The following is a 26,520-nucleotide window of genomic DNA, read 5'->3' as shown; positions in this document are numbered from 1 at the left end:
TCTCCCTCAATTCCTTTCCTCTACTCCATATATCTCCTCTCTATTTTTATGGCATCTAGTCCCAAAGTTTTGAATAGCTTTGGTACTAGATATATAGGTAGATCTAAGAGTAAAGATCTAAGAGTAAAGGATATATAGAGCTAGAGCAAAGGATATTAGATAGATCTATCTAATACAATAGATCTCCCATGGATTTTATGAGCTTCATGGAAGTCTCTCCAGGTTGGCTGTCATGTAGTGATTGACAAGGGAATCCAAAGTAGCAAATCTTGTTGTGTGGCATGATTCTGGTCCAGCTGGACAGTCTGTATGAAGGCTCACATATGATATAGTCTTTTGCTGCCATTGACTCTCTCATCCTCTTTTCAGAAACCTAGCAGTGAATCTGTAATAGTACCCAAGCAGCCCTAGATTTCCCTCTCGTTACAGTCCTGAATCTCATTGCTTGTACTCAGAGCACTTTTCTCATCCTTATTCTGTAGAAGAGCAAGCCACCAACAATTATATCATTTGGGAAGCTTGTTTCAATCACACCAGTCACTACTTAGCCACAAACTATTGACGCAGTTCATCTGTATTAACAGATAGTGTAGTGAGCCATGTCTTATTCCTCCTTTAACCCACTACTCCGGTGGGAGCATTTGTTTCTGCCAGAGAGTTTTGTCATATCTCAGAATCCAGGGTACAGGATCCTCACCTTTTCTTTCATGAATTCTTATCTATCTTGGTACCCTAATCACTGTTCCAATTTTGTCAGGGAAGAAACTCAATCTTACCAAAACTCTGTGGGTGCCCAAAGAGGATAACAAGACTCAGTAGATTCAAGAAAACTGATTACTCACAGCACAGCAAGCTGTGTTAGTTTGAGTGTGATCGCAATGGTTTCCGTGCCCACAAGTCATCTGGTACAATAATGGATCACGCTGCCATCAATAGATTCACATGATGGTCGCAAACATGGCGGGCGGCGTGAAGAACCCATGGCCAAAGGCTATAGTAAGCAATAAGCAAGCCAACCCCCTTGTACTGTCCATGGCCCGGTTGCGCTAGGGCAGTGGGATAGGTGGTTGAGAGACCAAAGAAGCCACCTGGAGATGGGATGGTAAGATATAAGGTTTAATGAAAAAATGGTTGTGGGAAAGATGCAGTGGCAAGAGGCTGGAGAGTTGTACTTCTGATTCACACAGTGCCACTGGTTCTCCACCAGAAAATAATGCGTCCGTTCCCTCTGTTCAGTGGCAGCTGGCTAGGTAAGCACTTCCCTCTCCAAGGTGTTCTGATCCACTGCAGGGAGGGGGTTTTAGAAGTTAGGTTTTAAAAACAACATCAGCTTAGCTTGCTTTGTCCCATTGTATGACCAGCCCTAAGGAACTTGGCATGCAGACAGGAAAGCAGCTTTCTACAGATACTACTAATTACTTAATTCCCAGCCTACATAACAAAAAGCCAGTGTCCTTCAAGATAATATTTATTTGGACATTCCAGCCCAGGCTTACTTTCATTGTTCTCTTAATTTGGTTAGGTTCTTTGGAACAGAGAGGGCCACTTCAGGGACAGGGTATTTAATTGTCCTCCTTTTCTCCAAGGATGACACACCCCTCCCCCAGGAAGTGACAAGCTATAAGGTAGTCATGCTATAGTCATGTGACCTACTTAATTGCCTTTGTGAATAGCTACAGAAATAGCTCTGGACAAGCCTTGAAGTTTGGCATACACAGCAAGGATGTGTGGAGGTATTCAGGACCTGGGCAGGCTGGTTCGCTTAACATTTTCTTTTTCTTTCCTTTTTTGCAGTGCTGGGGTTTGAACCCAGGATCTTGTGCATGCTAGGAAAGCACTCTATCACTGATTGATACCCCCCAGCCCTTTACATAACATTTTGTTGATCTGAAAATATCTTTACTTTAACTTGAGTTTTGAAGATTAATTTTACTTGGCATAGAATTAGAGTGACAGTTTTTTTTTCAGCATTTTTTAAAAAATGCTATTCCATAGTTTTCTGGCTTCCATTGTTTTGATTGAAAATCTATCTGTCCTGCAGTTGCTCTCTATCTAGTAGGCAAAGCCTTTTTGTTTGTACCATCTTTTACTTGCTAGGGACACAAACGCAATGGGTTTCATCAATATGGGGACTTCTGATGTCTTTTAATATACTAACAAGTCTTATGAATTTTCCAGAAGGGCCCTAGATTATGTGCCTTTTTGAGCATTTCAGGACTATGGTTTTATGAATCTTATCCTTTAAAATAGTGTTGCATGACTGTGGACCTCATGCTAAATGGTTGGATGACCTCTTAGAGTCTACAAACAGAGATCAATGGCAGGTTCCCAATCTGTCTCATGGTGGGTGGGGCTGATTCCTAAGTCTTTCCATCCTCCTTGTCTGATTTTCCTCATGGATTTACTGCTTTAGTTACTATTTCAAAGTATAGAGGTTAGTAACTTGGCCTTTGGAAAGAGAGAGATCTAAATTCAAATCTTTGTTTTGCTAGACACTGGCTGTATCACTATGATAAATTACTTACTGAGGTTGTTTTCTCATTTGTAAAATGTATACTTACCTCCCTGTCAAGTCCACACAACATAGTTGTGCCACAGCAGTGGGACAGGTTGCTTAGAGACCAAAGAAATCACCTGGAAATGGCATATGAGGCACGTGGTTTTATTGAGAAGTGCTTATGGGAGGTCCAGTGGCAAGAGGCTGAACAGATAACACCTCCACCCTTGCCATGTATTGTCCTGTGGTGGCTCGATGTGTGACATGTGTCTTTTCCATAGTGCTCTCAGTTCCATGCCAATAACCACTGAGAAGGGGGTTTTATATGTTAGGCTGCAGAAGCAGTGACACCATCACCATTAGCTTGCTTAGTTTGCTTGTATGATCAGTACCTGTCCAGCCATACATGCAAGAAAGTAGCTTTCTACAGATAACATTGCTTTTCCTAGCTTCCAATGTGCATAGGAAAAAGCCAGTGTTCCTACAAGATAATATGTACATGGAAATTCTAGGCCAGACTTGTTCTCATTGTTCCCTTAACTTGGCTAGGTTTTTGGGAACAGAAGGAGGTCTTCAGGAATATGGACTTTTACTGTCTCCTTTTCTTTAACACTGATGCACTAGCTCATGGATCTTTTGAAGCAATTAAATAAAATGATACATTCATTCATGGGATACATTCATTCATGGGTACTGAGTATGTATCGGTTTAATTATTTTTTTCTACTTCCTTTATCCAACTTAATAAATTAAGAAATATATAGTTATAAATTCTTTCCTGACTTCTCAAGTAGAATCTGAGGAAAATGGAATAGACTATAAAATTCCTAACCCATATCTTTTAAAGCTCAATTTTATGTTTAAAGATTCTCTTTTAAAATTCTACCTTTTAGTTTATATAATGAACTTTATAAAATTCATTTTATGAACCTTTCTTCCACATACAACTTAATATGTGACCTTTTATTTAGTTAAAAATTCCTGTAGCATCAGTATTATTTTAGAAGGGTTTGTTACTTGGTGTTTTGAGTGTAGAGAGAAATTGGACTTTCGTTCATTTGCAGTTTTTTCTTTTCTCCTTTTGGGCATGTGGAGCTAGTGATCAACATAAATCCTCCAAAATGGAACCTTGTCCATCAAAACCATAATTTTAAAGATTTGAGTGATTGCTCCATAGAGGCTGATTGCTATAAATATCTAGTCATCCTTTCTCCTGAGGACAAACTTGCCCACAAAAGCCTTGTTTTCCGGGTTGGGGATATAGCTCAGTTGGTAGAGTGTTTGTCTCACATGCACAAGGTCCTGGGTTTAAATCCCTAGTATCACAAAAGAAAGAAAAGCAAAATGAAAATCCCTGTTTACATTGGTCCAGACAGTCATTCTCCACAACTTCCATTGATAAGCCTGACCTCGTCACTTGTTACAAGTCACATGCCATTCCAAACTAGGTCTTTTTACCTTAACTCTCCATGATCTTCAGTCAAAATGCACATTTAGCTTCTTTCATTCCTCTTTCCCATCAGCAGTTGGGAAAAGCTTGCATTCTACCACGCTTTCTACTTGGTGAGAATGCTTATGAAACCCACAACATATTGTGCCTGTTCACAGAAGTGAGACATTTTAATATTTGTCACTCCATATTCCTTCTTTTGGGCTGGGGGAGTTTAAGATAATATGAAGAAATACAACAAGAGGTACTGGGGTCTGAGTATACCAAGGAAAGTTCTAAGAACTTTTCTTCTGCTACAAGAAAGCAATAAGTTAGTACACTAAAGACAGCACTAATGAGATTTTTATGCATCTCAAATTAATCATAATGGATACTGTGCAATTACTTTCTGTTTGCCACCATTTTTTTTCCCAGAAACTTGTAAATTGGTTTCACTCTCATGCTCATAACATGAAAATTCAGAGGCTTCTACATGACCTCGGACCAATTAGCAAGAGGCATTTTTTCCTCCCTGTTCTCTTTCCACAATGTTAAGTGTTTTTCACATTTTAAGAATCAGAATTCATGCTGATTTTTTTTTCTAGATGCCCCAACTTTGAGTTGGAAATTCAGATTAACTTTGAATGCTTGAAATGATGACAATTCTTGGTGACTTTTATACACCATACCTAAAAGCCTCTGAGTAAGCTTAGTAATCTGTTACCATATATGAAACTGTGGCATGCATGTGTTTATTGATGCATGTAATTGTTTCATCTGCAGACTTGAGTATTTCTGTTATGGTATATTTCCCTTATGTTGATATCCTCAGATGATGGGTTTGGGAATGGGCATTGCTCACTTTTTTAAAGTGAGGGATGGAGGAGGTTTTTTCTAGTTTTTCCAGTGAAATCCTAAGAAAAAGACATAAAGTTGAAGCAGAGGGAATCTGAGCCTTAGGTCAGCACTCTACCAGGTAGCACCACAGATGGAACTGACCACCCATAAAATCCATTAGCTTCTTTCTACCGCTACTGATTCTCCCTTTCCTAAATTAGACAGCTATCACTTCCCCCTTGTAACTGGGCTCTCTGCCCTTCATCTTGGCCCTTTCAACACATTTTGATGCAGAACTCAAAGTTATATTTCTAAATCATTCTATCAGTATCCTGTTTAAAGTCCTTCAACATCCTTCCATTGGTCTCAGGGAAAAGTCTCAGTTCTTTAACACGACTCCCACAGATTTCACACTCTGAGCCCTCTCTGTCTTTCCTCTAGCTACTACCTCTTTATGTGATTTTTCTAATATTACTGCACTTAATACTGTTATTAGCCATTGTGCTCTCAGTTCTTCCTCTGACCCATACTTTTCTAACTAATTTCAATTTTTCTTTCATGTCCCAGTTAAACCATTACTACCGCTGACCACTTTCAGCCACATTTAGGTCCCCTTTAAATGTGTACCCTCACTCCCACCACAATGCTTATTAAACTGCATGATAATTGCCTCTAATTATTGGTTTGTATGCCCCACCAGATTGAAAATTCCATGAAGTCCCATGGAATTGGACACTGTTTGGCTGGTCTTGGTTACTGCTGTACCTTCAATGCTTAGCAAAATGCCTGACATGAAGAAAGTGTTTAGTATTTATCTGATAATAACTGAAGAATAAGAACTTGTGATTTTGGTGCCGGGCTGACTCAATGACTTAACCACACAAGCTATTTTGTGGTATTCTGTGGTTTGTACCAGGATCACTGTAAGACTCACAGATAGAACTTGGTATAGAAATGGACAGCACTGCCTTATCTAATTGGTAACCTAGGGAGCCCCTTTTTTGGAGAGCCGGACTTGAGGGACAAAGGATTCTCAGGACCTAGTGTCTAATAGTGAAGCAAAGCAGAGTCCTAAGTGCTATGTTGGAACTCTAGATAAAGGGGATCCTAGGACATTTCTACCAGCCGGGAAAAGGTCAATGGAAAACAATAGTACATTTCTATTTCTACTAATTAAGATGTGTAAAGTTCAGTTCATTAGGTCTATATTTTTATTTTATAATACACAAAAGGATCTTTTTCTTCTAAGATTTTTTTTTAATCCCAAATTCCCTTGGAGGTGTTGAGGAATGGAGCCCCAGGTAGCACTAGTGTTTGTCTGGATTCCTTTGGTAGAGTCTTACTTTTACCCAGAGCCATAGTAGGCCACCTGCCTGTTCTCCCTGTGGACCATGAGTGCAAAAGCAGGTCATTTTCCCTGGTCTTCTTATGTGTCCCCCAACGTACCATAAAAACTTCTACTCCTGCCCTCCTGACTATTGCATTTCCTGTTCCCATCCTTGGTTTCCTGTTCTTCTAATTATTCTGATAGAAATGACACAAAGTACTAAAATCGAAATCCTTATACTTCCCCAAATGGTCCAGAAATAAATTTATATATATATATATATATCAAAAGTGTACAAGGGAGGAACTAAGATTTGTGGTGATACCACTGAAATGCTGCAATTCTCAACTTTGGGGAAGTGGTGGATTCTTTGAGAATGTGATGGAAGTTACAGATCTTCTCCCTGACAAGATGCATATAATTTTGCATATAATATTGAATGTTCAGGAACTATAAATTAAGGACTTTTGCTGAATGTGTTAACTGAAGGACTCTCCTAAGCTTTAAGATTTGGATCCTGGGGGATGAGGAGTATTTAGAGATGCTTATGCCTATGAATTTGTTATTAAAAATGAAATACATTTTAAAGGCATGCACCCCATCACAGAGTTTGATTATATGCATTGACACATGCTTTATTAATTTCTGACACTGTCAGCACAAAGACTATTAGGGAGTCACAACAGGGTCATTTGGTATTTGCTGAGAGTGGTTTGAGACCATTAGCTTTCTAATGAAAATATATGGATGTACAATTAGAAAAAAGAGAATTAGCTAAATTGAGCTAAAAGGGAGAAAACTATGTGCTTTAAACTAATATTTCCCAAATGCCTGGACTTTTTTTTTTTTTTTAATAGAGCAGCGCCCTCTTCCCCTCCACCCCACCTAGTGCTTACTCTGCCCTTCCCCCATTCTAAAAATCCTGACATATTTTGTGGGGACTGGAGGGATTCGGGGCTGTGGGTAGCTGGAGCAAAAACCTCAGCAAGTTCAGGAGAGGGATAATGTCTACAGGGTGCTAATGCTGGTGGCCATCTCAAGGACCATGACAAGGGGCAAAATCCACTGCTTAAATTTAGCAGAATGGTTCTCCAGGTGCTTTACTGTAATACCACCTGGCTTTACATGACCATTTCTCATTTTTAGCTGTCATCTTACAGCAACCTCTTTTTAGGCCTCTGATGATCCCAGTCCAAAAGGGCTTGCTGCCCCTGCTCCACTGGTTGCATTTGCCATATATATATCTTGGTTGTAGATGAACACAGTACCATCATTTATTTATTTATTTATTTATTTATTTATGTGGTGCTGAGGTTTGAACTCAGTGCCTCACACGTGCTAGGCAAGTGCTCTACCATGGAGTTACAAACCCAGCCCTGCCTTTTTCTATCACTATCATTTTAAATGCTCAGAGCATTTATAATTATATGATTTATATATTATAAAATAGATAATCATATCTTTTTTTAAAAAAAAAAACTTGTTTGTTGTCTGCCTTCATTGTACTCTACTTCAACAGAGGGCTGATTTATTAATTAATCTATGGAGAGACGACACAACCTAATGAGCAGAGGTAGGATTCAAATGCTTGCAGTCTGATTCCAAATCCTGCCTGCATTCAAATGCCTGCTCTTCCACTTATTAGCTACATGACCTGAGATGGGCTATTTAACCTCTCATCTAATTTTTCTCATCTTCAAATTGTGGATAATATTAGTATCTTCTTCACTGAAACCGCTATTGAGACCTGGGTAACCAGGTTCCTGCCCTGGGTCTTGTGCTTTAGTTGATACAACTCACTCTACCCTGGTTACATCATCCCTCTTGCCCCCCAGCAGTACATAGGGCTCAAAGAATCTGCTTCTATCTCCTGGTATATATCATACTTCTAATAAAAACTTTCCTGCCCAAATAGCTCTAAGGACCCTTCTAGAGATGGCTGGGTTTGCTCTAGGTCATCCTCCTGGAGCCAGATGGCAGCAGTAGTGTGCATATCCAGAGACTTTATGGTAACCCAGGGTCTGCTCTTTGCAGTGGGAGGGTGGCCAAAGCATCCAAATGTGGGCCACACCCACTGACGCAGACCTCCTTGAGTGGTGCAGAAATGATTCTGTGGATGAGGAGAGAAGGGAGTAGGCGAGGGTCCTCCTCTTTGTTCTTGCTCCTGTCTACTGCACAGAGCGTTAGGAGGACTAAACAATATATTAGATGTAAAGCCTTTAGAAAAAGGCCTGATGTGCTAAGTGCTCAATAAATATTAGCTATTATTATATTTCTGGTTGGCTTAGCATAGGACTTAGTGCTTAAGAGGTTTAAATTATTTTTTAAATGATTGAATAAATAAACGATTGCTTGAACTATTCACAATTCATTAATTGGGGGTCCTGTCTGGTCCTATTGTTATGTAAAATCACCCATGTATTTGAACTAAAGTTTCCTTCCTTTATTGTAGACATGATTGTTCAAAAGAAAGAAATACTGTCTTGACATCCACAGTTAAGTATGAATTGCAAACTTCCTTTCAGGAATAAAGTCTTGGTTATTAATCTTATAGAAGGGCATTCCTTAGAAAGGGTCTGCATTTTATTTGAGCTAACAGATCATTGTCTTTCTCAAGAAAGCCACAGAAATTTGAATTTATGCACTATCAAATATTCCCTGCTAGCACAAATACATTTGCAGTGACATATACAATAGATAGAAGGATTTGCAACAGAATCCTAGGCTTCAAGACAATTCTGATGATTTTTTTTTTGTCAGCTTAGAGAACCATTATCAGAAGCAAAGTAAGTGGCTGCCTATTTATCTTAGTTAAGGTCCCCAAAGCCCAGCCCTTTGGGCTGACCTGCAGCTAAAAATCTCAGGTTTTAAGTCATTTTGTAGTTCATTAATATATATGAAAAGAATGTGGACTTCAGAGAGAGAACGGGGATAAATCCTACTTCTATCATTTATTAGGTAAGTGATCATAGGAAATTTCTTAACTTCCCTTGGCCCTGGTCTTCTTATCTGTATGATGGGATAATAAAATCCATTGGGCTGGATTTGTAACACCATTGGAGGTCCTAGTACAGTTCCTCCATGCAGTAGATTTCATTCCCTTCACTATCAAATCACTATTTAGGGGGTCCTGACACATATCTTATTTTGACAGTATAGTTATACAGGAGATACTGAGCATACACTTTCAAATCTGATAAAATAAATATTTCACCAGTGCAAAGTGTCACACACAAACAGCATAATCATTGTTAGCAAGGGGGCACAGCAGAGTACTAAAAGACGAATGTTTAACTCCAACATTCATTTTGCTTCAACTTTGTAAAATGGCTTTTTATTAGATGACATTTCTGATTCATGTAAGATAATCACTGTTTTGTTGTTATAGCAAGTAGAAAAGACAAACAGAATATTTTAAAAATGAAGCACAATTGTATTTTAGCTTTGATCTTTCAAAACCTCTTTTGGAAAGAAAAAATTCTTGTTCAATTCTTGGCAGTCACCTTGCTGGGGATAGGGAGGTGAGGAAGAAAGTAGAGAACGTGGACAGAAGGGCAGATGAGGATGGAAGGACACAGGCAGTCGATAGGGAACTCAAAAGAAAATCTCCACTGACTGTGGTTTTAAAATAGAATCTGGAGTTTTGAAAATTTTTAGTTGAAGCAATAGACCATAATTTAAACAGGGGAAAAATCCCACCAGAACAGACACACAGAATGTTCCTCTCATATCCACTTAGTGAGGGTTTGCTGCAGTTGAACTAATATTGACTTCAGGGTCCATTATGAACATCAAGGCAGCAGCTGGATTTTTTTTTTTTTTGACAGTTTGATTTTGAAGACTTTCCTGTAGCTTTTAGTACTTTTTTTTTTTTTTTGGATTCATCTTCATTAAGGATTTAAAAGCAAAGGTCTTTGCTTACATTGAAAGTGCTACTTTTTCTAGCACCATACTTCCTTGCTAATGGGTTTCTGAATACCATTTTCATTATTTCATTTTTATAGAACTCTACTTCCTTTATTATTACATTTGCTTTTGTAATGTGTACGATCTGTTGGCTACATATTACTAGGCTTTAAATATTTTTCCTGTTTATCATTAATAAAAAATGGTTGCTGATTCATTTGCTTTGAAGAATAAATCACTACCTCATCCATGCCCAACAGAAAAATGGCCTGTATTATCTCTCGATTATAGTCACTAGCTATTTTGCTCTGATCTTTCTCTTTTCCTCTATCCTAGTGAAGATATAATGTTCCTTGGTTATAAAGTAGAAACGAGAAGAACAGTAAGGCTGCTTGGACTTCCTACATTTAGCAGTGATCATTTACCTACTTAAATAACATCAGCACTTGACAGTTAACTGAGGACCTTACTTTGTATTCTCTTCTTGGAATCATGAAGGGTTGTCCCAATCATTGTCCCAATTTACAAACGTGACCTACACAAGTTCATGATTAGTAAGTGACCCAGGCTACCACCCACTTCCTTTAATCACACTCAATTCTTTTCTTTCTTTTTTTTCTTTTCCCCTAATTCTTTTCCATCTAAAGAACCACAGTTCCCTTTCACAGTCTGACATTCCCATTGAGCCACAACCCTCTTCTTCTCCCCTTTAGAACTAAGTCACTAAGTGGTCTGTACCCCTTTCCCCGCTACCTGGTTTCCCATTCAACCTGAAATCCCTGGTTGGTGCCTGCTACTGTGCTGGGCGACCCAGCTGGGATCCTGGCAGCTTCTCAATCCTTTCACTGTCTGATTTGACATTATCGATTATTCCTGCTGTCTGTGGCTCTTTCTTGGCCTTTGGGTCCTCGCCTGCTTCCTCCAACCTCTTCAGCAGAGTCTTTGTTTCCTCTTGAGTAATTCCTATTCTTGAGGTTTTTCCTTAAACACTGAGATTCCTCGGGACTCCAGCTTCCACTCACCTCCCTTTCCTTTGTTCTCCTTCCCCTTTCCTTCTTATTCTAGAGCAATCTTATCCGTTTCTCACTGTTTCCTCTATAGGCAAATGAGTCTTTGGGAAAAAAAAATAAAAACTATTGCAGATGTTTTCAAACACAAGCAAAAGTAGAGGCAACAGTGTAATGCATGCCCATGTGCCCTGGCTCAGCTGCAGCAATTACTCCCATCGTGTAGTTACACTTGCAAATACCATTTCATATGGGCTTTTGAAAGTCACAACTGCCATGCCATTTTTATACCTATGCGAAATTAACAGTAATTATTTAATGTCATTAAGTAATGACATTGAACCCAGATTGAAACAAGAAATTGATGGTTTTTCTTTACTTTATTTTTTTTGAGATGGGGTCTTGCTATGTTACCCAGCCTGGCCTCGAACTCCTGGATTCTTTCTGCCTCAGCCTCTTGGGATTGCATGTACATGGGTTTTCCGCTTCTAGTCCTGCCGGGCTCCACACCTGAATGTCTATCTGGCCTCTGACAGTTTCACTTGGAGACTAGAAAGTTGCCTCAGATTCTTTACAGGTCTACCTTAATTTCCTTTGGCACACAGAGCTACTCTTTATCCCATGTTTCCTTTCGGTAAATAACACCTTGGTCCACCCAGTTGCTCATACTAGAAACCCAAGGTCCATCCTTGATAGCTCCACCTCACTGATCTCCTGCACCCAACGCATTGCCAAATACGACTAATTCTATCTCCTAAATAGATTCTCAGTCTGCCTTTCCACTTCTATGCCGTTATCTCGATTCAGCTCTTTATTTTTCCCCTGGATTGCTGCAGGTCACTATTTCTAGTCCTGCCCCCTCCAAATGTTCTCCTCCTTACTGCTAGGAATCTTACTAACATTTAGTCTGCTCCTGTTTTTCCCCTTCTCAAAACTCTCCAGTGACTCCCCATTGTTTTCAGGATAAATTTCAACTCTCGAGGCCTTCAGAACCTAATGCTTCCTAGCCTCATTTTTCTTTCTCCTTCAGGCACACATACCCCTGATGATCTTAGTTCTTTCTGACCGTGGGCCATACGTCTGTGGTCCTTCTGTCCAGAAAGCTCCTTCATTTTCTCCCACTCTCCTTTCCTCATTGGGTGAGGTCTTGCTGGTCTTCCCATCTTTGCTTAACACTTTAGGGAAAGCTTGTCGCCCCCCAAGCCTGAATGAGGAGCCCTCTCTCTGGATGACTGGGGCATCTGTAGGTATCTGGTTCTAACTCCTTTGGTAGCATGTATTCCACAGTTTTACAATAATGTGTTTATCTGCTGTCTGCTGTCTTATTTTTGGTGTTAGTCTTAGTGTCCAGAGTAGTGTCTGCTATGAGGCAAATGCACTCAATAAACATTAGTTGAGTGAATGAAATCTAAGCCCCATGTTCTTTCCAGTATACCACTGGCTTTCTTTGAACTGTATTTTAGGTCATAAGCAGTTGCTATGGCATCAAAGTATACATTGTTGAAAACTCAAAAATTCAGTTTAAGTTTTCAGAAAATAGTTGAAAGTGACAATAATGTGGTATGGGGATAAAGAATATAGCACTGAGGTGGGGATATAGCTCAGTTGGTAGAGTGCTTGCCTCTCATGCACAAGGCCCTGGGTTCAATCCCCAGCACCACACACACACACAAATACAGCATCCATTCTCTGCATGCCAGGCAAGCACCCCATCACTGAGCTACACCCAAGCCCTCCTTCTCCTTCTCTTGAGGAGTTGTGAAGAGCTGTCTGCTGGACACTGTCCATTAGGCCACCTTGCTTCAGTGGGATGATGATCATGTGCTAATATTAGCAGAGTCATAAGAGAAGCAAGCACTGGGAGAAGCGCTCACGAAAAAGACAAACAATCAGGGAACTCTCTGAAAGAAACCTTTTAACAAACGGTAGCGGCAGCAGTTTGCCTACGTCAGCTTTGGAAAACCAGCTTGCAGAGACTCATGCGAGTCTCATTGATTTTGCCCAAAAAACAATCAGTCGGGTTCAATTAGACACTGGCTTTCTTTTGATACAATTGTGTGGGACTTTGGACAGTAATGACAGTGGGGCAGGGGAGATTGCCTGGGAGGATGCGGTTTGTGAAAGAACATTCCTATTGAGAGGCAGAAGCTCTGCCCTCAGAGACAAGATGGAGCCCGAGGCTCTGAGAGTGGGTATGGAGGGCTGGATTAAATGATCTTCCTGGGTTCCTCCTGACTCTTCCATAGTCCCTGGCTGGTTTCAGGATAGTGTCTGTTTGGCAGCCACAGATACCGCAGGGTTGGCACATCTACTTGCAAGTCCAGCTTGGAACCAAAACACTTGTTTTATCTAGTTCACTGACAATTGAATAAGAATAGATGACTAGAAAATTGAAGAATAAGAATGGATGACCCCCATCTTCCTGGTTTGTGGTCCTCCGTGGCGGCTGCCCCCTGAGCCTAGCTGAGCAGGTGGAAATGAGCACAGCAGAGAGACTTCTTCATAAAACTGAGTATTTAATCTCCAGGACTATCCTTTAATCTGAAGTTACCCTTTTAGTTATTGTTTTCCTTTGGTGGAGTATGGTGAGAAGTATATGTTTTCTTTTTTTCTAATCAGGGATTGAACTCAGGGGTGCTCGACCACTGAGCCACATTCCAACCTTATTTTGTATATTATTGAGAGACAGGTTCTCATTGAGTTGCTTAGTGCCTTGTCATTGCTGAGGCAGGGGCCTTTGTTGTTTTTCAAGAACAAAGGCCCTGGAGATTCAAGAAAGGAAGGTCCTAGTTGAGGCTTGGGAATCTTGAGACCACACCAAGGGTTTTTCACTTTTTCCCAAGAGAAATAGGAAGCAGTGTCAATGAAAGACAATTAAGAAACTCAGAAACCTCTTTACATATTTCAGCAGAATGAATTTGATCCAGGAAGTCCATTGTACTGTAGGACCAAGAGGGCCGGAGAGCCTGTGAGGGAACTTGATATTAGTGCTATGAGTCTCCACGCCACTAACTAGAACCCAGAAGGACCCTTGTGGCAAATGGTGGGATATTGGAGTAGGGGGTCCTAAAGGACAGATCCACTTAATTTCCAAAGTTGCTGTCTGAAGCAGGTGTGGGCTGGGGGTGAAGTGGGGCTCCCCTCGTTCTCTTTTCTGCTGACCTGCTGATGCTTCCTATAATAGAGGCTCACAGGAAGTGTCATTTAGACTCCCAGCCACAGCATTATGAAGCAGAGTGAAAAAAGGGGGGGTTTGGGACTAAGAGACACAACAATAGAGAATGAGTTAGTAAAAGGTTTAAATGAAGAGAGGGATAAGAACTTCTGAATCGCAAAAGGACTGATATCATGTTAATGACAATTTCTCTTCTGGCATTTACAAGATCATCTCCATGTGGGGGTAGTGTTCTCCAGCGAACGCCCACTTGCTTAACTCAAAGCCTGTTGATCTTATGTCTTCTTTCCAGTGAGTTATACAGGAAGATCAGGGAGCATGGGGTACCATTTGTTAAATACCTGCCATGTACATTGCAGTGTCTCAGTGAATCCTCACAACAATGCTACTATTATTTCCATTTTATACTAAAGGTAGCTGAGGTAAAGGGAGGCACCCTCAGAGATGTCAGTGCTGATGTTTGATCCAGGGCTTTCTCACCCAAAACCTATGCTCTTCCATCATAGCCCAGAATCTGGTGGGATCTCTTCCACATAAACCTCTAGATGGAAGTTAATTCACAGATGTCCAGTTTCTTAATTGTGAGAAGATTCCTGGTAGGAAACCTGGTTTAGTGAGGAGGAAGCACAGTTTTCAGGATTTTTTTGTGTTTTGAACTTTATTTGACCGAGAATACTTGAAATTTATGAAGAAAAAACTTTTTGACTGTAGGGCAAATGTTTTCATTTTATGAATAAATCATATAATTCTCTTCCTGGCAGAGGAGAGCTAAGATTTATTTTCCCCTTCACTCTACTATTAGTATTTTATTTATAATCAGTTTTTTTTTTAAATCGGGGAGAGAATACACAGTTGGGTTAAGAGGTAGACCAGTGTAAAATGTTATGCAGATAATTTGAAGAGGCCATGTTGCCTGGAATAGGAAGGAATTCTTCTTGAGGGAGAGCTGAAATTCCTTATTAGTACTTATCGGACCCTTTTTTTTTTTTTGAGTTCAATGGCAATGCAAAAGCTAATAGTGTTCGGAGATCATTTAAATCTAAAGCAAATGCATGAAATACCATTATAACCTACCTACAGTTCAACTCAGAGGAAGAAATAACTGCACACACATTAGTCAGAGAATGCTATTTTGATATATATGTTTTGTAGAAGTAGGCTAGTTGGTTGGTGCTGACTCTTCGGTTTCTCAGAGGCTTAAGTGGAATGACCTGCCCTTTCTGTAGAAAACCTATTGAAAAAGGAACGGTTATCTAGATATACACCAAAGTTTCAGGCGATATAATAACAGTGGAGTTGTCTTGAATATGCATAATAATGGAGTGTTAACATAATATGAACAATATCAGTAGGCCTTGACCATTTTGTTCAAAAAATGTGTTGTCGTTTCTTCCAAATTAGGTTCCTGTACTAGTTCAACAATAGATGATTTTAAAAAAAAATTTTTATTAGAAGCCAAGGTCTTTGGCAGAACCAAACATGCAGAGATACTCTGTATTAGGCACTGCACCCTGTTGGGGTCCTCTCACTTCCCATGTCATAAACCATTTTAAAAACACCACAAGTGGGGCAGGGGATGAGACTCAAGCAGCAACGTGCTCGCCTGGCTTGCACGGGGCGCTGGGTTCGATCCTCAGCACCACATAAAAATAAAATAAAGATGTTGTGTCCGCCAAAAACTGAAAAATAAATATTAAAAAAAAAATACCACAAGCTTTCTGTAACATTTGTACTTGAAAGACCTCTTGGCTCTGTAACAAACTACAAGACAGTGGAGTTATCTTGAAAACAGTGCCACCCCGCTTGGAATTTGATTCCTTTTGTATTCCATGTTATCTACCCAAGAAATTCTTGGGTGTGGTATACATTTCTGGAAGGTCTCCTTGGTTATGTAGATGACTGCTGAAGAGAGAAACAGGGTGGAAAGCCATTACATTTATGTTGCTCTGTTTTTAATTCTTAGAAGTCACATGAGTTCTAGGTTAAATGCAACTACTCTTGCCATAAATGGAGAAGTGCTTCTAAATCTATTGGCCTACTGCAGGAGAACCATTCTCACACCATTCTTAAAAATTATTCAGGATGCCCCAAAAGCTTTTCTTTCAGCCAATTATATCTATCGACATTTATTCTGTTAGGAATTTAAAAATATATTTCATTTCACTAAAAATTATAGTAAGCATGCTGCATGTTAATCATATTTTTAAATGGCAAGTAACTAAGTGTATTTAATTTAACGTTTTATCTTGAGATACTTGTAGATTCATATGTAGTTGCAAAACAGGATACAGATTGATCCTGCGTATCTTTTACTCAGTTTTCCTCAATTGTACAATCTTCCAACACTGTGATACAATAACATCACAACCAGAATACTGGCATCAATACGGTCAAGATCCAGAACACATCTATCACAACAAGATTCCTTCTTTTGCCTTGTATGGTCATATCCCTTCTGCCTCCACCACCAAGACCTGGCCATCACTGATCTGTCCTCCACTTCTATAGTTTTGTCATTTCAAGAATATGATGGAAGTGGAGTCACACAGTATGGAAGCATGGGATTGGGCTTTCTTCACTCTGGACACAGACCCATGTTGCTGTATGTGTGAAGGTTTGTTCCTTTTCATTGCTGAGCAGCATTCCACGGTGTGGATGTATCACAATGTATTTGGCCATTTGCTCATTCAAGGTCCGGTTTTTGTCTATTACAAACATGTCGGCCGTGAATAGAGCAGGTTTTTGAGTAACATAAGTTGTTGTTGTTTTTTTTTTATTTTTTTATTTTTTTAATTTCTTTGGGATAAATGCCTCAGAGTGTAACTGCTGGGTTATATGGTGGTTGGGTGTTTTTGTTTTGCAAGACCCTGACAAACTGCTGTTCAGAGTGGTGAAATATTTTACATTCCCACCAGCAATGTATGAGTGACCCAGTTTCTCTGTATCTTCACCAGCATTTAGTGTTACCATTATTACTATTTGTGAATTGCCATTTTTTTTCAGCTTTATAATTATGGTAAACTACACAAGACATAGCAAGTATGCATTCGGTGGTGTTAAGTCCCTTCACGTTGTTGTCCATTTCCAGAGCTCTTTTCATCTCACACAATGGAGGCTCTGTACCCTTTAAACCCCAACTCACCATTCCTCCTTCCCTCCAGCTCCTAGCAACCATGTTCTTTTTTTTCTGTGAATATGACCATGGAGGTGCTTCATGTTACTGGAATCCACAGTGTTTATCATTTTGTGACTTACAACATCTCCTCAAGTTTCCTCCATGTTGTAACACGTGTCAGAATTTCTTTTTTAAGGATGAATAGTATTCCATTGTGATTACGTGCCTCATCTTGCTCATCCATTCATCTGCCAATGAAGACTTGGGTTGCTTCCACATTTTGGCTCTGATGAATAATACTGCCATGAACATGGGTGTACAAATATCTCTTCCAGACCCTGCTTTCAATTGATTCTTTAGCGTATGTGCCCAGAAGGAAAATTGGGGAATCATTTGCAATTTCATATGAATTTAAGGTTTTCTCTTTCTGCGACAAAAAGCCATTGGAATTTTGATAGTGATTGCACTAAATTCATAGATAGTCTCGGGGAATATTGTCATCTGAACAATAGTAAGTCTTCTAACACATGAACATCTATTTAGGTCTTTTAAAAGGCTTTTTGTTGGGGCTGGGGTTGTGGCTCAGCAGTAAAGTACTGGCCTAGCACATGTGAGACGCTGGGTTTGATCCACATAAAAATAAATAAATAAAGGCATTGTGTCCAACTACTATATATATATATATATATATATATATATATTTTTTTTAAATAAAATAAAATGCTTTTTGTAATGTTTTGTAGTTTTCAGTGTAAGTCTTGTATCACATTGGTTAAATTTATTCCTAAGTATTTCATTCATTCATTCTTTCTTTCTTTTTTTTTTTTCTTGGTACCAGGGATTGAATCTAGAGGTGCTTACCTGCTGAGCCACATCCCCATCTCTTTTTAATATTTTTATTTGGAGACAGGATCTCACTAAGTTGCTTAGGCCCTCGATAAGTTGCTGAGCCTGGCTTTGAACTTGCGATCCTCCTGCCTCAGCTTCTTGAGTTGCTGGGATGACAGGTGTGCGACACCACACCTGGCTTCATTCTTTTTTTATGCTCTTATTAAAGAAATTATTTTCTTTTTTCTCTTATGGTGTTCGTTGCTTGTCTATATAGCAACCTAAAGAATTTTTACGGGTTGATTTTGTATCATACAATACTGGTAAATTCATTTATTACCTCTAGTGTTTTCTCTGTGGATTTGTAAGGTTTTCCACATGTAAAGTCACGCCATCTGAGAATAGAGAGTTTTACTTCTTCGTTTACAATTTACGTAACTTTTCCTTTTCCTTGCCTAATTACTCCCTCCAGGGCTTTCAGTGCAGAGGTCAGGTAAGCTTTCAGTCTATTTTGTCCTGATTGTGGGTGGAAAACTTTCCGTCTGATACTATGTTAGTTTTAAATTTTTGTAAATGTCCTTTAACTGGTTGAGGAAGTCCTTTTCTATCAATAGTGTATTGATAGATGCAGAGTTAAAAGCATTGATTTGAGATCTTTCTCTTTTTTTTTTGGTGTAGGCATTGTCAGCTGTGAATTTCCCTCTGAGCACTGCGTTCACTGTAAGCCCCCCACCCCTTTGGTACTGGTGACCGAACCCAGGGGTGCTCTACCACTGAGCTCCATCCCCACCGCTTTTTATTTTATTTTGAGACAGGATCTCACTGCCTTCCCCAAGCTGGCCTTGAACTTTTGGTCCTCCTGCCTCAGCCCCCTAGTAACTGGGATTCCACAGTACCACTCCCAGCTATCCCATGTGTTTTGATATTTTGTTATTTCATTTTCATTCATCTCAAAGTATTTCTAGTTACTCCTGTGATTTCTTCTTTGACCTCCTGGTTGTTTCACCTCTTACAATTTTAAAGGCTACAGTAATATCCTTGGTATCATTTCTGATATTGATGACTTAGGTATTTTCTCTTTTATCTTTCTCAATCTTGCTAAATGTTTATCCGTTTTATTGATTTTTTTTTCAATGAAGCAGCATTTGCTTTATTAATATTTTCTACTGCTTGTGTTTTCAACTTCTTTTAATTATTTCATTCTTCTATTTGAGTTGGATTTAATTTGCTCTTCTTTTCCTAGTTCCTTGAGATGATTATTTAGATTATTGGTTTAACATCTTTCCTATTTTTTGATGTAAGCATTCAGCAGTTTAAATGTCCCTTTCGTTATTATTTCAGCTAAGCCCCACACAATTGGACATGAACTTTCATACAGAAAAATACTTAAGATACCAATTATATCACAAAATCTGCAGTAATTAGGCTAATGACCCTAGTTTTCTCCACCACAGCCCCTCTCTTTTATTCATACTTCTCTTAAATACTGGTCCCTAGAATGTAGAATTCTGGATTATTCCAGATATTGCAAAATAGACTTGGACTTTCTATTTATTTATTTTTCATCCATTTACTCATTCATTAATCGAACAGAAATTACTGAGTTCCTACACCAGGAGCTGTGCTGGTTAGGAATATACAGATGATTAAAGCAGATGTCTTCATTATTCTAATGACCCTACCTGACAGAGATGACAAATAATCGAATAATTTCAGGGGTGACCTCTGTCTCCCTTTTACAGAAACGCTATTCCCATCAACAAAAAGGTAGTTAAGATAGTTAAACCCCATGAGTTTGTTTTTTTTTTTTTTTTCCCCCAACCATTCTGTCATTTTCTACCCTATTTCCAGAACTCTCTGGTGCTTTGATGTAAGGTGATCCTTAGGTGGTGTGCACTCTACAGGCTACACCAGTTGCTTAAAACTGTCTTCTTTCTGATTAGTGGAGGCTGTGGTCAAATGGCTTGAACATTCCTGGTTTGATGATTGCAAACATCTCTGACACTTCCCACTGATTCCTCTTGGGGGATACAATCTCTGCCCACAATAGAGTAACATCTTAGAATTGGATAGAATGACCAACTAGTGAGGAGTTCTTTTGTTAGTTAAGCTTTTTGGTCCTCCCTAAAATCCTGGGTAGAAATAAGCCCCAATTGGCAGATGAGGAAATTGAGACTCAGAGGCTAAGCAGCTTTCCCAGGTGGGAAAAATCAAGAACAGACACTGGTTTCTAGACTCCCACCAGGCCTTTACTTCTTGTCTCCATCTCGTTGCCTCCCCATAGCTGACCATTAAATATGTTTTAAAGAGGGCAAAGTCCAATTGCATAATAGATCTGCCTGTCTAAAACATGATGATTAGTGCTAATGGTCGGGTATTACCTGGCATGCATGTGTTAGGTTTACAGTAAAGAATGTCTACTTTTTATTAACTGTCCTTTTAGATATATTAGTGACTGTCACACCTGAATTATAACAAAGAAGCACTAGAGAAATTCAATGTGGGCGGCAAAATTCTTTGAAGAATAACTAGTTATAATTGGGGAGTCTGAACACATTTCAGAGTTGCACGTTTAATATGCAGTATGGTTAATTGCACTGTAATTACAGTATTTTAGAATGCCATGCTAAATGTTTAATCCTTTTCAGGTTTGCCCTCCAATCAGTGGTCTGCCTTCATTTTTCCAGATTGATGAAGTCTGCCTGAGAGAAGGGGGTAGGTAACAAGATTGTGTCCATGTGTCTAATCAGCTGGGAAAGTTGTAAAATGAATCTTTCCTATCTGGAATTTATATTTAATCATAGTGACGCTCTCTTTATGAATGAGGGCTGATTAGTTAGTTGTTGGAGTAGGAAAACAATAAGAGCGTTTATTTACGCAGATAAGTTATGCCGAAGTCATTATTTGGTCTGATTGAGCTGATGGGGATATTCACATTACCTCAGCACACAGACCCACTTAATCTTATTCATAATGTTAATTATATACTCCAAGAGTTACTGCTGTGCTCTTATTTACCGTGTTTACTATTAGAGTTTGTTTATCCATGTGGGATTTTATGGCTTCCCTCTCTTTCACTGGACTATGCCCCTTTTACAGAAATAAAATGCATTTCTACTCCTAGAAACCTAATCTTCTTTAGTTTATTCTCAGCCATTCTGATGACATCTAATAAAGGAAAGGAAACTCAGTTTAGTTGCACAGAGTTGGTTAAGACTGTACCGTCAAGCTGAATTTTTAATAGTATTTTTTTTGCCTTTGTGTATTTGCATATTCTTTTTCACTGTCTAGAGTTTTCTTTCCCTGTATATCCCCTGAAAAGCAATTATTCATCTTTGAAATCCATTTCTTGGGGGAATAGTCCTTAATCCTACCAGAGAGTTGACCATTGCTTCCTTTCTCTCAGTAGAATCACAGCCCTGGTATATTGTATTGCAATTATCTTTTCTTAATTGTTTGCTTTCCTTGACAGACTGGTTTGTCTGTTGTATTCGTCTGTCTTATCAGCTAAGTCTAATAGTGCATAGTTCTCAGTGCTGATTGACAGTTTTTGAAAAATAATTTTCAAGATCTACTTTACATACCATACACTCACTCTTTCAAAATGTACAGGTAAGTGGTTTCTAATGTACTCACAAAGTGGAAAACCATCACAACCACCCAATTTCAGAATATTTTAATCACCTCAGAAAGAAACCCCATTCCTATCAGCAGGAGTCATTCCTTATTACCTCTTTCCCCAGCTCCTGGAAGCAACTCCTCTGATTTCCATCCGTATGGATTTTCCTATCTGGACATTTCATGTAAATGGAGTCATATAATGTTCCATGGCATATTTTCCAGGATATCCATGTCCTTGTATGCACAAGTACTTTGCTCCTGCCCAATGCTATTCCATTGTGTGGATATATTATATTTTATTTATCTACTTTCAGTAGTTTTTCACTGAAAAACATTTCAGTGGTTTTCACTTTTTGACTATTATGAATAAAACTTCTACAAACATCCACGTACAAGTTCCTGTATGAACATACACTTTCTGTGATCTGGAGTATATTCCTGGCAGTGGAATTTCTGGGTCTTATGGTAACTCTGTGCTGCACTCTTTGGGTTGTGGCCAAACACTTCCCAAATGGCTGAACTGCTGGGTACGGTGGTGCACCTGTGGTCCCCACTAGTGGGGAGGCTGATGGGAGGATGAATGGAGCCCAGGAGTTTGAGGCCAGCCTGGGCAGCCTAACGAGACCCTATCAGAAAACAACCAACCAACCAAGAAAGAGTCAAGCAAACAGAAATCTAGAATGCCTACACCATTTTATATTCCAAAGCTGGCAACGGATGATGCTTCAAATTTCTCTGCATTCTCCCCAACCCTTGTCATTGTTATCCTACTGATTACAGCCATCTTAATGGGTATGAAGTGGTATCCTTGATGTTTTTATCTGCATTTACCTATGACTCTTCATGTTAAACACCTTTCACGTACTTATTTGCCATTTTTTTGGCCTCAGCTTTTTTGACATTTTGCATGTGATGTGCCTAGGCGTAGACTTTTTTTTTTTTAAGTATTTTTCCAGCTTGAATTTCTCTGTGATACTGGATCTACAGTTCAGTCCCTGATATTAATTTTGGAAAATTTTTAGCCTTCATTTCTTCAAATACTTCTCCTATTCCTTTCCCTCTTCCTTCTCCTTCTGGTGTTCAATTACATCTTCCTGTTACACCATTTGTAATTATCAGCTGTTCTTGGTTATCGTCTTCTTTTTTTTCCCCCACTTTTGTTTCTTTCTGTTTTTTTTTTTTTTTTGGTTTGTTTTTTTTTAGTTTGGGAAGTTTCTGTTAACATATCTGCATAATCAGATATGTTGTGTCCAGACTATTCGTGAGCCCATCTAAGGAATTCTTCATTTCTAATATAATATTTTTATTTCAAACTTTTATTTTTATTCTTTCTTGGAATTTCTATTGCTCTGCTTGCCTATTTCATTTGTTCTTGCATGTTGCCTGCTTTTTTCCATTTGGTCTCTTAGCATATCATACTTATTTTAAATCTCCTGTTTGATGATCACTAAATCTGAAACTGGTTGTGATGTTTACTATCTCTTTAAGCTGACTGTTTTTATCTTTTAGTATGCCTTGTAATTTTTTTCTTTCAAAGCTAGACAAGATATATTGGGTGAAAATAACTGAGGTAAATAGATCTTCCGTGTGAGGTTTTTCTGGCTAGAAGTCAGGTTATGTTTATTGTCTGCCCTAGCTCCATGTATCAGAACCTAAGTTTTCCTTTGTTCTTGTCTCCCCTGTTGCTTATGAACTAAAGACCCCTTAAATCAGATCTGAGACGTGACATTCTTTCCACTGTAGTTCCCTCTATTACACAGGAGCCCTGTATAATGTAGAAGAGGTGGTGGGGTGTGGGAAGAGGGGACATATGCTGCAGTCCTATGATTAGGCTTCAGTCTTTCTGTGAGCCTACACCCTCAGGCCACGACCTTGTAAATGTTTCCTAGCTTCCCTCTAGTTAGAGAGACAGGAAGACTAGCGGACTGGCATTGGGTATCTTCCTTCCCCAAATCAGAGGCATAAAGAGGTTGGTTTTGTTTGGGTTTGGTTTTGTTTTGCTTTTTGGAACCACTTGGAAGGCTGGAGCAGGACAGAGTTGGGCAATTTCGTTGCCCTGGCCGGTTAGGCTCTGATAAAACCTTAGTTGTTTGGACTTTGATAAAACACTTTCTTCTGAAGGCAGGCCTTGTTAAGGATGAAAGAATGCCCTGGACATATTTAAAAATGGCTACATTTCTGCTCTCCTTGGGGGGAGTACAAGGGGATTTTTCTTCCATATTCACTGTGAGAATCTTGAAGGGTTACTAATGGTAAAACTCACAAAAATGTGGGCCCCTCCCCGCCACACCTGGGTGGCCCTGAGGTTTTTTTTTTTTGTTGCTGTTGTTTTTTGGTACCGTGGATTGAACTCAGGGGCACTCAACCACTGAGTCACATCCCAGCCCTATTTTGTATTTTATTTAGAGACGGGGTCTCACTGAGTTGCTTAGTGCCTCACTTTTGCTGAAGCTGCCTTTGAACTTTCTATTCTTCTGCCTTAGCCTCCTGAGCCCCTGGGATTACAGGTGTGTACCTCTGCACCTGGCCTGCCCTGGGGTTTTTAAGCAACAAGCTTGAGCACACTGAGCCTCCACTGATCCATGCACTACCCTGTAAGTTTTCCAGTGGCAGCTGCTGTGTCTGACTTGTGCTCTAGGAAGTTGGGATTCTCTGTACCTACCTGTCTTTCACCAATTTGAGGGGTGAGGGTACTGTTTTACCCTACTGGCCTCAGGTTTTGGACTTGTCTAGATTTTTTAGTTTGTTCATATTTTAATTTATTAGAACTAGTTAACAATTTCTAAGCTTCCTATATGCTATATCCAAAGGTCTCTTCTTTTTTGGGGGTGGATATTGGGGATTGAACTTAGGGGCATTCAACCACCAAGCCACATCCCCAGCCCTATTTTGTATTTTATTTAGAGACAGGGTCTCACTGAGTTGCTTAGTGCCTCACTTTTGCTGAGGCTGCCTTTGAACTCGCGATCCTCATGTCTCAGCCTCCTGAGCCTTTGGGATTACAGGCATGTACCCCCGTGCCTGGGGATCTCTATCATTTTTAAAGAATAGTTTTGCTGGATACAGAATTCTTGGTTGGCAATCTTTTATTAAGCATATTGACTATGTCTTCCCACTTGTCTGACCTCTCTGACTTTTGACAGTTTGATGTAACTAGGTGTGGATTTTTGAGTTTATCCTATCAGGAATTTATTGAGCTTCTTGAATATATAGACTTATATCCTAAGCACTCATGTAACCTTTTAGATTTTTAGGACTATATCAGAACTATTTTTTCCCTTTGTGGTGCTGGGGAACCAACCCACGTGCTAGGAAAGCATGCTACCACCGAGCTACACCCCCAGTCCTTATTTCAGAACTTTTTAATATACCCAAGCACCTCTCATTCCCTAAGTGTTCCTTCCAAGTGTTTCATTTGGCTTATTGGTTACCCCAATTGTTTTTGTCACCTGAATTTTTGCTGATTCTTTTCAATAAATGCCCTGTGATTGTTGGCAATGGGTGAGCTCTGAGTTGGAGCAAATAAAGATAAGCCTTGTGAATGGGATTTTCTGGGCAACTGCCATACAGACCAAAGGGTAACCGTATCTGGAAAGGGGGTTGTGGAGGAACTCTAACTCCATTCTGCTTCCTCCAGAGGCCCCTGTGATACTGTTCTCACTATAGTTTTAGGACCACTGGGCTGCAGATGCTACACCCTAGGAGTTGCGCGCTTCTGACATTGTCTTCACAAGACTCTTGCAGTGGTCTGGAGAGCCTTCTCTTGCCTGCTTGAAGTGGTGACCCTCAAGGAAAAGCTCATTGCACCAGTTGCCGAAGAGGAGGCAGAAGTTCCCAAACAATAAGATCACTGTAATGGCTGCTGGACAAGTCGATATGGCGTGTGCAATCAGCATTCTGGGAATTTCTCTGGCTGATGAACTTGCCCTGGTGGATGATTTAGAAGATAAGCTCAAAGGAGAAAGGATGGATCTGCAGCATGAAGCTTATTTCTTCAAACACCCAAAACTGTAGCAGATAAAGTCTAGTCAGTGACTGCCAATTCTAAGATCGTGGTAGTAACTGCAGGAGTCCGTCGGCAGGAGGGGGGCAGTTGTCTCAATCTGGTGCAGAGAAATGTCAATGTCTTCAGATTCATTATTCCTCAGATCATCAAGTACAGTCTCTCAATGGCATCATAATTGTGATTTCCAACCCAGTGGACATTCTTACATATGTTACCTGGAAACTAAGTGGATTACCCAACACCGTGTGATTAGAAGGGAGTGTCGTCTGGCTTCTGCTAGATTTTGCTATTTTATGGCTGAGAAACTTGGCCTTCATCCTAGCAGCTGCCATGAATGGATTCTGGGAGAACATGGCAACTCAAGTGTGGCTGTGTGGAGTGGAGTCAATGTGGCTGGTAGTTCTCTCCAGGAACTAAATCCAGAAATGGGAACAATGATAGTGAAAACTGGACAGAAGTATGTAAAATGGTGGTTGAAAGTGCCTATGATGTCACCAAACTAAAAGGATACACCAACTGGGCTGGTGAGTGAAGTGTGGCTGATCTCATTGAATCCATGTTTAAAAACCTATCCAGGATTCATCCAGTCTCAACCATGGTGACAGGGAGGTATGGCATTGAGAAGGAAATCTTTCTGAGCCTTCCCTAAGTCCTCAATGCTCAGGGATTAACCAGCGTTATCAACCAGAAGCTGAAGGATGATGAGGTTGCTTAGCTCAAGAAAAGTGCAGGTACCCTGTGGGACATCCAGAAGGACCTAAAAGACCTGTGA

General features: G+C 39.7%; 1 non-coding gene and 1 pseudogene across 1 annotated transcript; both read left to right on the top strand.

Moving 5' to 3' along the window:
* The first annotated feature begins 957 nt into the window (after positions 1 to 957).
* LOC113182986 (L-lactate dehydrogenase B chain-like) lies at positions 958 to 26,520 on the top strand (annotated as a pseudogene).
* Positions 12,592 to 12,665, top strand: Trnae-cuc (transfer RNA glutamic acid (anticodon CUC)). The gene has a single exon. It is a non-coding gene; the product is annotated as a tRNA-Glu (tRNA).

This window comes from Urocitellus parryii, chromosome 5 (genome assembly GCF_045843805.1).
Source record: "Urocitellus parryii isolate mUroPar1 chromosome 5, mUroPar1.hap1, whole genome shotgun sequence".
NCBI lineage: Eukaryota > Metazoa > Chordata > Mammalia > Rodentia > Sciuridae > Urocitellus > Urocitellus parryii.
This window is presented reverse-complemented; position numbering and strand designations above follow the sequence as displayed.